This window comes from Cupressus sempervirens, chromosome 7 (genome assembly GCF_028749045.1).
Source record: "Cupressus sempervirens isolate cs-2001-9-10 chromosome 7, ASM2874904v1, whole genome shotgun sequence".
NCBI lineage: Eukaryota > Viridiplantae > Streptophyta > Pinopsida > Cupressales > Cupressaceae > Cupressus > Cupressus sempervirens.
In genome coordinates, this window is record NC_143124.1 from 322,079,280 (window position 1) to 322,094,254 (window position 14,975).

General features: G+C 32.9%; 2 pseudogenes; one reads left to right on the forward strand and one right to left on the reverse strand.

The window, feature by feature from the left end:
* Positions 1-622: 622 nt before the first annotated feature.
* LOC149546706 (L-gulonolactone oxidase 5-like) lies at positions 623-5,465 on the reverse strand (annotated as a pseudogene).
* Positions 5,466-12,367: 6,902 nt separating this feature from the next.
* LOC149546707 (protein argonaute 7-like) overlaps positions 12,368-14,975 on the forward strand; it is a 17,043-nt pseudogene continuing 14,435 nt past the window's right edge.

Here is a 14,975-nt window from a genome sequence, read left to right on the forward strand (position 1 = left end):
AAAATTTATGCTAACACTAATGCAAATGATAACTCTAATTTCAATCCAAAGGTTAATTCTAATTACTTGAATAAAAAATATACATTTTGATCATATTAATTATTATGTTGGTGGTGATTTTTATTTTTTATTTTTTTTTCAAAGGGAATCTATTGTATTAAGTATACTTTTGAAGCGAACATATAAAATCTATAATGTATCATAAAATATAATATATTTAATAATAATTATTTATTCTTTTACATTAATGACAATAATGTCTTTCATTCTTTTGTCGCGAGTGCTACTAGCTTTTATATATATATATATATATATATATATATATATATATATATATATATATATATATATATATATATATATATATATATATATATATATATATATATATAATCCAATAGATATCCTTCTCAAGGCGTCTATTTTCATAAATTGCCTCAGTATAATAGAAACCTTAGAAGAATATCTCTCGACTTATTTTATATATAAAATATATATAAGCTAGTTTAGTTCTAAAAGTAAAATTTGTTTATTATTTTGAAGAACTCAAGCTTTGAACATAGAACTAGTTACTCCAGGAACTAGTTCTCATGAAATGTTTAGGGATGAAACGACAATATTTTCAGTTAACCTTTCTACAAACACGAGCATTCTTCCATACTCTCCCTAGCTTGCAAAGAAATCCTTTATCTAGCGCACAATGTTTATCCTCCCTACATTTACACATCTTGTCCAGTGCGCATCCATCTCTCAATTCCTCCACAACTTTCCCTCCAATTCCAAACAAACCGTCGGTCCAATCATTGGAAAACACTCCGTTGTGATCGAATCTCGCCTTCACCTTTAAAAATTCTGTCAAGTTCACTGCCCGTTGAACCAACCCTCCGAACAAGTGACCTCCAGACTTTCCCCAGTGCAACCTCGCTCCATACTTCTCAATCACCATCTGCTCAATCTCTTGAAACACATCTTCATTCCGCTTGGGTGTCCCCGCTTCCCTTGGTCGGTAAGATAAATATTCAAACCTCACCTGATCCTCAAAAGGTCCCAAGTACGCCTCGGACTTCTTAAGAGAACTTATAACCATCATAGTTGTGTCGCACAGCCTTTGGGCATCCAAATCTCTTATTTTCTTTACATTAAAGAGCTTAGCTGTGTGGATGCGGCGATCCCACAGACATGTTGTTTTATTCTTATCCAATATCTGTGTCGGTGTACAGCTCTCATCCGTTTGCTCAAAAAATCGATCGCAGTCACCAGATGTCTGCATACGGTGATTGAAACCCACCTCCGGATAGCCGGTGAAAAGTTTCCCGTCATTCAGAAACCCGTTGCCGCCCGCCGGATATTGAAACAGTCTGCTTCCGACCCGGTCACATATTGCAGTCCCATTTGCTTTTGCCTGGATTGAATTGACTGAAGCTCAAACACAAACCAAATAAGATGTATTTTTATAACAAAGTTTCTTTAATTCAAATCAAAATAATAATACTAATAAAAGGGAAGTCTTCAAATAAGATTGAGTAAATAATAGGTCTTTATGGTATTGGTGAATTTGAATGGTTTGAAAATTTGTCTATATAGAAAAAGGTATTGTTGAGTCCTTATCACATTATAAGAGATGAAACCAGAATCACATATTCCACAAATTTAGAGAAATAGATACCCATGAGTCTTTAGTTCATAAAATTTGACCTATTAAAAAATGGATTGAAGGGTTAAAATAAAAGAAAATTAGTAAGTTTTTAAATTCAAATTTAAATCTATAGATCTCTAATCTGCAAGAAAATTAGTAAGTTTTTAAATCAAATTTAAATCTCTAGTGTGCTGATGGAATTGAATGAAAATTAGTAAGTTTTTAAATCAAATTTAAATCTCTAGTGTGCTGATGGAATTGAATGATTCTAAATGAGACTGCAGAAATAAAGTTCAACCGAATGCAAAATACACAGACTGAAATAAGATTCAAATCAATAGATATATTGGTAAAATTGAATGATTGGATATTGTCAAATGCAAAACTCTGAGATGATAAAAAATGACAGGGAATCTTGCCCCAAAGGGTGGAGATTGTGCTGCAAACTCACAAAACTAGAATGGATACTCTCAATCGTAGATGTCAGCCATTTAAAAATGAAGAAGATTGACAAGGTTAAAGAGCACATACCTAGAGAAGCATTTGTCTCAATGTCAGACACTCTGGTGGGACTACCTATGGCCGTGCTGCTGCCGTCTCCAACAACATCAACAGAAACTCGGTCGATTTCTGCAAAAATCGCCTTCCGGTGTGAAGGCATCCAATTTATGTCACCAAATGTGTGAGCTCTGAGAAAACGTTCGGCTTCGTTTTCCAGATCGCGATCATCCCTCACCGAGACGGAAACAGATCTTTTAAACATTGGTTCCAGAGCGAATTTGATCTCTGAAATCACTCCCAGTGTTACCAGTGACAATTTTGCCGCTTTGAGATCTTCATCTGATTCGGTCAAAACTAAGATCTTTGAATACCCTTCTGAGGGAGACGCAGGAACTACGATCTCATTCGCACCACGTATTCATAAACTCCGCCGCCTCTCCCAGCAAAGCTGCTGTCGTGGGCTCCGGTTGAAATAACACCAGCTGCAGAAACTCCACTGATCTAAGTCATGGCGGGCAGCGAGGCCGTGCTTTGCAGCTGCTTCAATCTTGTCTCTCATCAGCGCTCCGGCTTGGACTGTGATTGTCATGGCCTCGCTGTTCACTTCAATGACAGAGTCATAATTCTGTGTTGAAATGATGAGCCCTTTTCTTTCAACGGAGACAAGCATTGAGATGCTGTGAGCATGTTTGCTCACCACTCTGATCTTCTGCTTGTTTCGAACAGCGTGGGCAACGGTGCGCAGGAGCTGGGCTTCTGAAGTGGGAATTGCAACGTTGGCCGCCTTGCAAGAAAAACGGTCCTCCCAGATGCCCTCGTAATTGAAGATCTCGCATTCATGGCTTCCGCATTGCACAGATGGAGCAGGCGAGCACCGCTGGGCTTTGGCATCTGCACAATACAGAACGAGACAGACAAAATCGAAACAGCTCGAATCATCGTCTTATTCTGCACCAAACTATAGCTTATGTTCCAACCGAACTCCCACTGTGTATATACACGGATTATTCTCTTATTCTAGTCACGTACTGGAATCTTATAGCTTGTAATGAGCTGGCAAAATTATAAAAACATTCTACACATTGTTATGTTTATAAAATGTCTAATTTTAAACTCTATTTTTTTATATTTTAAAATTTAAATAAACATTTCTTTATATAATTGTTTTTACTAAAATAAGTTCAATGGAATTAAAGATTTTTTCTATCAAACTCCAGGAACCCTAGAAATCTTTTTTTTTAATTATAACAAAGTCTTATATTTTTTTAAATGAAAATAAATTTAGTTTTTATGAAAATACTATATAGTTTTTAGTATTCTGAAAATAATAAAAGATAAATATTTAATAATGATCTAAATTGAATAAATTTATCTATTATAAAGAGTAATCATATAAAACATTAATTCCTAAACTATTTCCATATACAGAAAGTTGTACCCACAAATAAAACATATTCACCATTTAATATTTTCTTCATTATTTTTTAAAAATATGTGAAAAGTAGTAAATTATAGATGTGTATGTAACAATGATAATATCTTTCACTAAAATACATATTAAAGATTTTAATCTTAAGTTTGTTATCTCGCTAGTTTTTAAAGAAAATTTAAAAAAAGCCATCAAGAATTAACCCAATATTAAAACTAAATTATGCTTCAGACAGTGTGATAATAGAAATAGCGTAGACACTGTATAAGAGCACTCTTCCCAATGGTCGATGCTGAATGCTATCATTTCAAAATCAAAATAAGATCATTTATATTTTGTGATCTGCACGTCTATATCAATATTTATTTAAACATTTCTCAAATTACAGTTGGATCTAATACGAAAGTGAGGGGAATTTTTTTTCTAATCTATCTGATAAAATACGATGGACTTGGTTAAATTGTAAAACCCGACTCTTAAACGTCACACTAACACTTAAAGAGTGGCCGCTAGAGTGAGTCTCTTTGAATGTCATAATTTTGAAATATGTGTTTTTAAATTAAATGTCTAATCAGAGGCTCCAGTCGACAGGATAGATGAATTTAGCACGCTTGTTAATCAGACGTAATTCCCAGCTGTATTGCTTCGTCCTTTGTATTCTTTGATGACAACTTTGTCTTGGACTGATTTGAAAAAAATATTTTTGAGATTCGATTGCTTTCGCATCAACGTAATATGATAAAAATAACCACAGACATGTGAGCCCACCCTATTCAGAACAGTTTGTCACCAATAATTTTAATATAGCTAGGAGTATCCGATATTCAATTCATCAGCTCTGAGTTATATGCAAGCCTGTAAAGCATGTTGTTAGCAGAGGCACGTAAAACTACAAATTGGAGATATGTCTTTATTACTTGGAAAATATGACCCATTAATTTCAGCAATACAATACACCTTTAATTCGGGTTTAACTATTGTCCTCTATATTTATAGCACACTCATTTAAAAATCAGCCTTCAGTTCTGTAAAAATGTCATTATAAAAAGACCTCGTTCCTCTTTCCAGCTCTCGCAACGGTAATAATGTCTCTTAGTTCCAAAAGTAGTGCAAATTGCTCCAAGCAAATAGAATATTGTTGTGTTCATTGACGTATTACACTATATATGTTCGCAAATACTTTATTCATTGTAATTATTTCAATTAGTTCATCCATCATGATAACAGCATAGTTATATGTTTTCTAATTTGGCGTCGAGCTTGAAAGAAGTGTTAAAACACAAACAACAAATTGAAAATAGAGATTCAACAATAATCCACACAAATTCTGTAATCCACTCTTCAAATAGAGCAATAATCTTATTAATCTTTAATCGAGAGACATAACTCTCCACACTATTACAATGCAGTAGTAACATCCTTTTATAAACGAACATTAATCAGAATATGAACAGCCAAGAGGTTTGGAGGGAAAACTTTGACTTTTGGGTTTCATACCTTTACAATCTCTCACTTGAAACCCAACCGCCACACTAACAATCTCCGATCAACTCAGCTTTAGAGAAAATGACTTCAAATTAGCAAAATGTTGTTCACGAACACTTCTGATTAATCTTTTCCAGAATAAATCAGAATTAATAAAACTGTTAAAAACATAAAACCAGAAACTCTGAAACTATTCTTGCCATCTGCATTATCTAACATATTCTCTTCCATTTTGTCTTTTAATAGGCATGTAACTACTGCATCTGAATTACTATCCTCATACTGATATGACAAAGGCTCTCTTATTACCACAAAATAAATGCTATTATACTTCTCTGGATACTTCTGCAAAACCCCAGTTTCATTTTCTTTCTCATTTATCAATGTCCTTTCAGTGTATATCCTAAGGACCATTGCACTATATCTATTATTTCTGGCCATGCCACCCACAACCTACAAACCCCTATCAGTGCACTCTAAGCACGGAGCACTGGGATCCAAAGAAAAAACAAACTTGACCCACTCTCTAATGGCTTGGGGCTGGAAATAGCAAGTCTCTATGTATATCAGCAACAACTCTTCCATGTGGTTCGCATGCTTCTTGGAATGTAAAGTAAGAGAAATGGAAGACTCTGCTACAGACATAGGTCCCCCCATATGATATTTGGACTCTATGTTCTCCTGGTTTATCATCTCCATAAGCTTCCCAATCACCAGTGGTGTTGCCTGTATTTGCTTCACCAGCTGCAGATTCTATGTTTCCTTAACCTTCTCTTGTATTCCTAGCTTCTTGAACTCCAAAGACTTCATCTTGCTATAGACTCCCCCTTCCTCCATGCAGTCTCGAGAAATCAGACCAGGATGAATTACTTCCACTTTACTTCAACTCTCTACTACAAACAGGCTGCCCATTTTTTCGCCCCGAGCAATCACCAAAGCCCCCTTCTTAACCTTCCATCTATCTAAGTCAAACTTGATTTCACACCCTTGAGAACCAAGTTTTCCAGCTGAAATCAAATTGTGCTTCAGTTGGGGAATATATCTAACATCTTTTAACAACCAACTATTACCATTCTTTAATTTTAAGAGCACATCTCCCATACCAGAAACATCACAAGATTCATTATTACCCAAAACAACCTTACCAAAGTTACCAATTTGCAGGCTTTCAAAATACTCCTTATGTGGAGTCACATGAAATGATGCTCCGGAATCAAGCACCCAAACATGATCTGCAGTTTCTTCAGTGGTAAGGATAAGAACACTTGTATCGTCTTGACATGCTACATTGGCTTCCTCTTCCTTTTCTTTTTCCAATACCTTCTTATATGTCCAACAGTTCTTTTTGATGTGGTTGGTTTGCCACAAAACCAACATCCAGTCTCTCTACTTCTAGATTTTGACCTTGCTTGTGATCTATCATGATCACTCGTATTCCTTCCTCTTTCTCTTGATCTACCTCTGTCATCTCTATCATCTACAATAAAAGCATTACCTGTTGGTGTCTCACTCTCACTTTTCCTGCGCATTTTTTCACTTAAAATTACACCAACAATATCATCAAATTTCAATGTATTTGAACCAGAAATAGAATTACTTACTGCCATAACTACACTATTCCAGCTTTCTAGCAAGGAGGATAAGATTAACAAAGCCTAAACTTCTTCATCAAAGGTAATTTTTACAGAAGCTAACTGACTAGTTAGAGTATTAGAATTGTTCAAATGTTCTACCACAGATTTACCTTCAACCATTTTCATATTAACCAACAGCTTAATAAGAAAAACTTTATTTGATGCTAAAGGTTTTTCATACAATTTATTCAATATTGTCATCAATTCAGCAGCTATTTTTGCTTTAGATATATTAAATGCCACAGATGGAGATAAGCATAACCGAATTGCTCCTAGTGCTTTTCTATCTAAAATGTCCCAATCTTCATCGGGCATGGTTGTAGGTTTCTTAGCCTTACCTTGTAATGGTCGCCATAGATCCTTTTGGTATAAAGAATCCTCCATCTACATCTTCCATAATGCATAATTTTGTCGATTGAACCTTTCAACTTTTATTTCTTCAAATACCATTGCTCCTACTCAAACTTGAATCTCTTCCACTACCACTCAAACTTGAATCTCTTCTCCTAAACAAGATGAGCACAACCTACTCTCATACCAATTGTTAAAACACAAATTAGAAAATTGAAAATAGAGATTCAACAATAATCCACACAAATTTTGTAATTCACTCTTCAAATAGAGCAATAATCTTATTAATCTTTAATCGAGAGACATAACTCTCCACACTATTACAATGCAGTAGTAACATCCTTTTATAAATGAGCATTAATCAGAATATGAATAGCCAAGAGGTTTGGAGGGAAAACTTTGATTGTTGGGTTTCATACCTTTACAAGACGCAGAGAATCATATTTGCTTCGTATTTAAAATTCACTTCATTACAAAACATGGCCTACCTCAGTCAAAATCTCAATATAATATCATTTAACCAATTCATATTTAAAAGAAAAAATTAAAAAAACAATGTTTCTTTTTTGTTAAAACAACAATCATAAGATCAAAAATTCAGAATGAGCACCAACAAAATGCAAATGATGTGAATATTCATATTTCATTTAAATTTCTAGATCAGTAGGTTATTACCATTGTTTATCTATATATATACTATAAACTAGTTTTATAAACATACATTTTGAATTATGTGAGGAATCATATGCTACATTAATTAGAAATCAATGTGGTATATATAAAAGTGTATCAACCAATCAACCATAATGATCATTTGTTTTAATCTTTCATTTTTAGTAGAAAGAAGAATGAAGAAGTAGTGAATTATTATATTAAATTTTTTATTTTATAGATCTCAATAAACTAATATTTACATTTATTGTTTAAATTCATATTATTTTTTATATTAGAAGTAGCCAAAAACAAGGAAGTTTAACATACATGAAGCATGTCCAAGATAAACAACAAAAAACAGTCAACAAAACAATATAAGCCTATCCTCTTTACCAAAATAAAAAACCCATCTCAACTAACCATAAATAAAAAATTAAACCAACTATTCCCAATAAAGCTATGGTTTAACTATGGTTTAAACAAAGATTTTTATAAATTATCACACTACTAAAGATTAACAACATTCTACTACTACAATGATAGTTTATAACCAATATAGAGTATAAAGTCTAATAATACATTGCCAACAAAAATGCACAAACATAAATTTTATATTAATGGACTAAATCATTTCTCTCTTTAATTTAAAATTTAAATAGTTATGTAGATATATAGTAGAAATATACAATTTCACACTAATATACCTGATTTTATTTCAAACTATTTTTTCTATCTATTTCTTAAGATTATTATGAACTATTTATAGAGATACATTATTAAAATTTGTATCAACACTCCAATGTCCACACTTAATACATTCATTTTACTTGGCACCTACAAATGTTTGAAGAAAAAATAATTTGTAGTTCATGCTTTTAAGAGGAGACTAATGTTTTTCTTATACTTAACTCTACACTTATTTGTCTTTTAGAAATCATCCAACCTTTATTTATCATTTGGTTTACACTATTTTTCTCAATAAAATAAAATTTTGATTTTCAATTTCTTCTTTCTTACTGGTGGCCTCCAATCTTCTCGATTGTATTTCCTTTATCTTCTTAAAATTTGAACCAAAATTAGGTAGGTTTTTCCAGCATGTGGAGTAGCTTTTTAAAGACCTTCACATGGCTTGTGTTTACTTCCATATTTCACATATCGTGGACTCATAATTTAATGCATTTATTTTAAAGCTTCTCTTTGACATGTAATTTGCATGTATTTTCAACCAAGCAATCATTTGAGACTATAGAGAACAAATGTACATAATTATCTTTGATTTTCCTTCTTGGTTGTATCTTTGTCCAAAATGTTCTTTGAAGAGGTTTATTTTCTTTGATTTTTTTATGGGGATAGAGAGGAAGTAAATCTGATAAATATTGTTGATCTATTTATTGTAATCACAAGGAAGCTCCATGCTTGTTAATGCTAAATAAAATTCAAATCTTAGCAACATAAAAAGAAATGAGTGATTAGCATCTACAAGTACTCCAATAGTGGTGTGCCAATCAAAAATTATGAATTGTAGCTTTTCTAATTTGTTATCTAAGGTTTTGTAACCCTAAATTTTTCTCTCCGAGTCAATTATGTCACAATATAAAATATATTAATTCTTTAAGAATTAATATTATTGTAAAGTGCAAAATGAATATTGCACTTATCACGGGAGTAAAAGTGATGAAAAGCAATAGAAGTTCGGTAAGAAGTAAGTTAGGACAGTTGCCCAACTTCTTGGCAAAATTTATATAATGGGAAAAAAATTATTGTAAGGGGGTTCTTCTTTTGTAGTCGAGAAGTTCTATAGCTACAATAGAGGAGAATATAGTTCAATTTTGGTGACAAGGAACACTTATGCTTTGATAACAAAGAAATTTTTGGAAAGTGTGTACAATTTTTGTTTTTTGTGATCAGTTATTTCTTACTTTCTTGGTGCAAAGAAATAAAGGAAGTGCATTGGGTGTTCTTTTTCAAAAGAATCTGAATTTTTGAAGTGTTAATCCATTTATGAGTATTTTCATGGTATGGTGTGAGTATTCGTGCATGGTTGAATTAGCATTGTGTCAATGATAGCTCTCAAGCGTAGTCCTTGATTTCTCTCATTAACAGTTTACATCATTTTTATGAAAACATTGGAGGTGTGTGGTGCATTCACTATCAATGGTTTTCCTTTTTATTTTCTAAGTTCTACTCATTTTTATTGAAAAATCACAAATTTTATCTCATGAGGGAGCTGCCCCTCTAAATGCAGAGGAAGGCCGGATATTAAGGGCCTATCCAACTGTTGGAGACATCGATTTTCCACACACTCCATTAGGAAAAATTGTATATATTCTACTATGACAAATCTATTTACCAATAAATTTTTGGCTACTCTGCTGGGGAAGAAAGCAAGTTCCAATGCTTTTCTTTTCTTGGAAATCTGAAGGTTACCTCCCTGAGGATGGAGGTTGGGGACTCTAATTGATTGTGGTGTTATGGCTTTGGTTGCATCCCTTCCATGGGGGGGCTCAGATTGGGCCATTTTCTTTATCTCAATACTCAGCCTTACCTAAGAATTCATTAGAATATCTCCCAAAAAATTTTGGTGATGCAAATCAAGACCCTGATGATCACATTATAGCAATTATAGTTGCCTGTGAGATTCTTGGTGTGCAAGAGGAGAACATCTTTGTTAGATTATTTGTTGCAAGCCGCATTGGAAGTACAGTAGATTGGTTCCAGAATTTACCTGATAGTTGCATCACTTGCTGGAATGATCTTGAGGTAAAATTTCTATGAAGGTTTATGCTTGTGGTTGATGTTGCTAAGATGTTATTAAATTTCTTTCAAATCAAGATCAAAGAAGGGGAAGCCATTAGATATTTTTTTGATAGATTCAATAGAAGTGTTAGTAAGATACCCCTAACCAGCCAACCAAATAAAAAAAATCAATTGTGTGTTTTCATTGCTGCCATGCAAATAGAAATTAAATTCTTACTTCTTCATTTAAAAGTGCAAACATTGCAAGATGCACAAAAAGAGGCTATTAGTCTAGAAGATGACATGATTTTAAGTGAGCTAAAGTGTAAAGAAATTACAAAGGAATGAATTTATATCTATGAACAAAAGAATTATCTAAAGAAAAAACCTAAATAGAAAAGACTCATTCTCATAACAATTAAATGAACACCTCCTATTTATCAGAGTCTAACAGTTTTCAATGATAAAGATCTTCAAATCCCTCTAGTGAGTGAAAGTAATTCCTATAGTGTAGCTGGAGCCTACCATCTACATGTTGATTATGATGATGAACATGCTTCACAGTTAACCAACTCATTGATTGACCTTGATATATCTCCTATTGAACAAAGACTAGAGGTTGAAAGATCAAATAAAAATTTATTAGGAGATTTTCAAATTTTAGAACTTGATTCTTTTGTATTTGAGACTCCTAATGACACTCCACCAAATGATGTTTTTTGGGAAGGCTTGGATAGCTTTTCCTATGAGCATTTCTTGTTTGATCTCTTGGAGACTAATAAATCATTACTACAGCCTAAAGCATCAAATGACTACCCAGAAGCAAAAAAGGAAAAGGAAATGTTTGAAGAAAAAGAAATTGATGAAGTGATGCATAGACAAGAAAATTCTTTTGAAGAGGACTCAGTGAACAATCAAGAGGGAGAAAAATATTTACATATTTTTTAGCCTCCCACAAATATTTTTCACTATCTTCTTTTGGAGGAATCAATGCAGCAATTTGCAAAGGAAAAGTCACATGGACAACCCAAAAATAGCATTCAAGGTGTGGAAAAAATAGTTGATATTCTATCTATCTTTTTAAAAGATAATATTGATTTGAGAAATGTGAAAGAAAATCTTGAATCTATATATATTTTCCCTCCTCTACATCATTTTCCATTCATGAGTTTAATATCACATTGACCATGTTGCTCACCTATATGCAATGCATTCTTCCATTCTATCAAGAGTTGATTAGAAGAGGTTCATATTTTTGCCAGCCTGTAAGTGGTCACATCTAAGTTGATAGGGTTTTTCCCTCTTCATTGTAAATAACCATTTCCTTTTTGTAAAGTTTGGCTTGTGTTTGTTTTTGTTTAAGTTGGTGTTTCCCTTCAATAAAGTTGCATAATCTTTTAATCCTTCCCTTCCCTTGAATCATTCATTTTCTAAAAAATTTTAAAAAAATGGGAGACCCTCTTCATTGATTCAAAGGCATCAAGTGATAGATGGAGTCTTAGATACAGGTGGAGTTTGATTTTAAGAATAGGTTTTAACATGTGCTTAAATAGAAATTCCAAAAAAATAAAATCTCAATAGATATGACAGTTCTTCATAGAGAATGAGTTGTTTTTCAAAAGCAATTTTCTAATAATGATGTGTATGGCTTCATTTTACAACAATGGGCACAAGATTGGGACCATTGAATATTTGGTAAAAGGAGTTCCTTATTGGTAGCGGTCCTCCTATATTGAAATATAGGTCAAATATTAGTAACGCTTGGCAAATGTCTAGCTAGAATTCAAATTGTTTTTGTTAACCCTAATTAGGGTTGAGATGCAATGGCTACAAGATAAGAGAGGCTGGGTGAAAATGATAATTTGCCACTAAAATCATCGGGTGTTCATAATTTTTTGTAGTATCATGGCACAAATTAGAGGTGATGAATCATAATATACTATGAATACATGGAGCAAATCAGTTGTAATAAGCTACAGAACTATACAGTCACATCTTATAATGCAAATGGTTCTTGCCTCCAAACAGGTAATAATCATCTTGATGAGATAGAATGCAAAATTCACTGTGGCAATATATTTGAGGATAGTGTAGTGGATTAATTCAAAGTTTCTCAAGAAAGATTTCAATCATAAGTTGCACACAACTAGTGGACTGAATCAAACATTTGATATGTTCAAATACCAAGTCCATGAATTTTATCCAACAACAAAGAATCCAAGTTTGAAAGTGTTCAAAGGAGAAAAAGTTTCAAATAGACAGTTGGATGAGGGCGTAATAGTGGTTTCTGAAGTTAAGATTGGAAGCGGAGGTTGCAATAATCATAGGTAGAACACATGAAATTGGAGAAGTTGTTGTTTGCCTCTTCAATAAACATGGAGCCAAAGTCATAATAGATGATGCTAGTTACAAGCTTGCCGAATCTCTTTCACCATGGGAAACTTATATTCACTGTGATGTGAGTAAAGAAGATGTTAAGGCAGCAGTAGATTTGGCCATGAAAAAGCATGGTCATCTTAACATTATGTTTAACAATGCAGGAAGGGCAACTGACAATAAAAGTAGCATTGCAGAGAATAATACAAAGCAATTTAAATGCACCATGAATGTTAACGCAATGAGAGTAATGCACGGTGTTAAGCACGTTGCTTGTGTAATGGTATCCAACAAAAAAAAGGGCGCATTTGGATAGAACAAAAGAAAAATGTGTCTGTTCAACTTGAATATGTTCAATGATGTTGACCTTGTTTAAAGCAAGGATAAAGAAATTTGGGTGCAACGAAACTGAGAAGAGAGTTTTTTTTTTCTTTGTTTCTTGTGATTGTTGTGGAAGTAGAATATGGTCAGTACTGATAGAGTTGTAGAGGATGTTTTACATTGGAAGGAAGATGGAAATAGTCTCAAAGAATTAAAATGCAAGGCTAACAATCTAAGTTCCAACAAGATGGATTAGATCAATAATATTCCTGCCTATCCACCATTTTATCCAATAGTGAAGGAGTTTGAAGATCCATTGTCTTATCTTCAGATTTATATTTCTTCTCACAAACATAGGAATAGTGGAATGATGACTCTACACCCAATGGATAAAGCACTAGATTACGGTAGACAGAGATTCTTGAGTTCTTTGCACCTTGACACAGAGTGCAGTCCCCAGAAAGAGCCAATGTTATCTAAGGTTTTGCAACCCTAAATTTTTCTCTCCAAGTCAACTATGTCACAATATAAATTATATTAATTCTTTAAGAATTAATATTATTGTAAAGTACAAAATGAATATTGCACTTATCATGGGATTAAAAGTGATGGAAGGCAATAGAAGTTTGGTAAGAAGTAAGTTAGGGCAATGGCCCAACTTCTTGGCAAAATTTATATAATGGGAAAAAAACTATTGTAAGGGGGTTCTTCATTTGCAGTCGAGAAGTTCTACAGCTGCAACAGAGGAGAATACAATTCAATTTTGGTGATAGGGAACACTTATGCTTTGATAACAAAGCAATTTTTGGAAAGTGTGTACAATTGTTGTTTTTTGTAATAAATTATTTCTTACTTTCTTGGTGCAAAGAAATAAAGGAAGTGCATTGAGTGTTCTTTTTCAAAAGAATCTGAATTGTTGAAGTGTTGATCCATTTATGAGTATTTTCATGGTATGGTGTGAGTATTCGTGCATGGTTGAATTAGCATTGTGTCAGTGATAGCTCTCAAGCGTAGTCCTTGATTGCTCTCATTAACAGTTTACATCATTTTTATGAAAACATTGGAGGCATGTGGTGCATTCACTATCAATGGTTTTCCTTTTTATTTTCTAAGTTCTTCTCATTTTTATTGAAAAATCACAAATTTTATCTCATGAGGGAGCTAACCCTCTAAATGCAAAGGAAGGTTGGATATTAAGGGCCAATCCAATTGTTGGAGACATCGGTTTGCCACACACTCCATTGGGCAAAATCTTATATATTTTACTGTGACAAATCTATTTACCAACATAATTCCACTAAACTTATATTGATTTCTTTAAGAACATTTCAATAATTTCTCTATTCAATTAATTTTACACTTTGATTTTAACTATCAAGCTACAAAATTTGTAGATAGAGTCTCAATCTATGTAATGAAGAAGATATTACAACCACTAGATAGTGAAAGTAATTTTTAGATCCTCTTAGCTCATACCTTTGAGGACTCATCTTAATCTCTATAACCCTAGAAATTCTAGTAGCCAAATATCTTGTATAAATGAAAATGTTTTATCTTCTTATGTTCAAATAGCTAACTATCATGTAAAAATAGAAAATATTCCACTTATTGTGTTAGAATATGCTATATATTTAATATTAAATAAAAATTGTGTCATCTTTTGTTGGACTACGATAATATTTTATCAAAAGTTCATTGTGTCCTATACTAAAGGACTAAATTTTTTGTCATAATGAAAATATTATGGTGTGTTGTGCTGAAATAAGTTAAATAATTTGTCAAAATGAAAAATTTATTCCTTCACTATTTGGAAAAGGCTAAATATTTGTAGGATTGAAATTTTGGTGAAAAG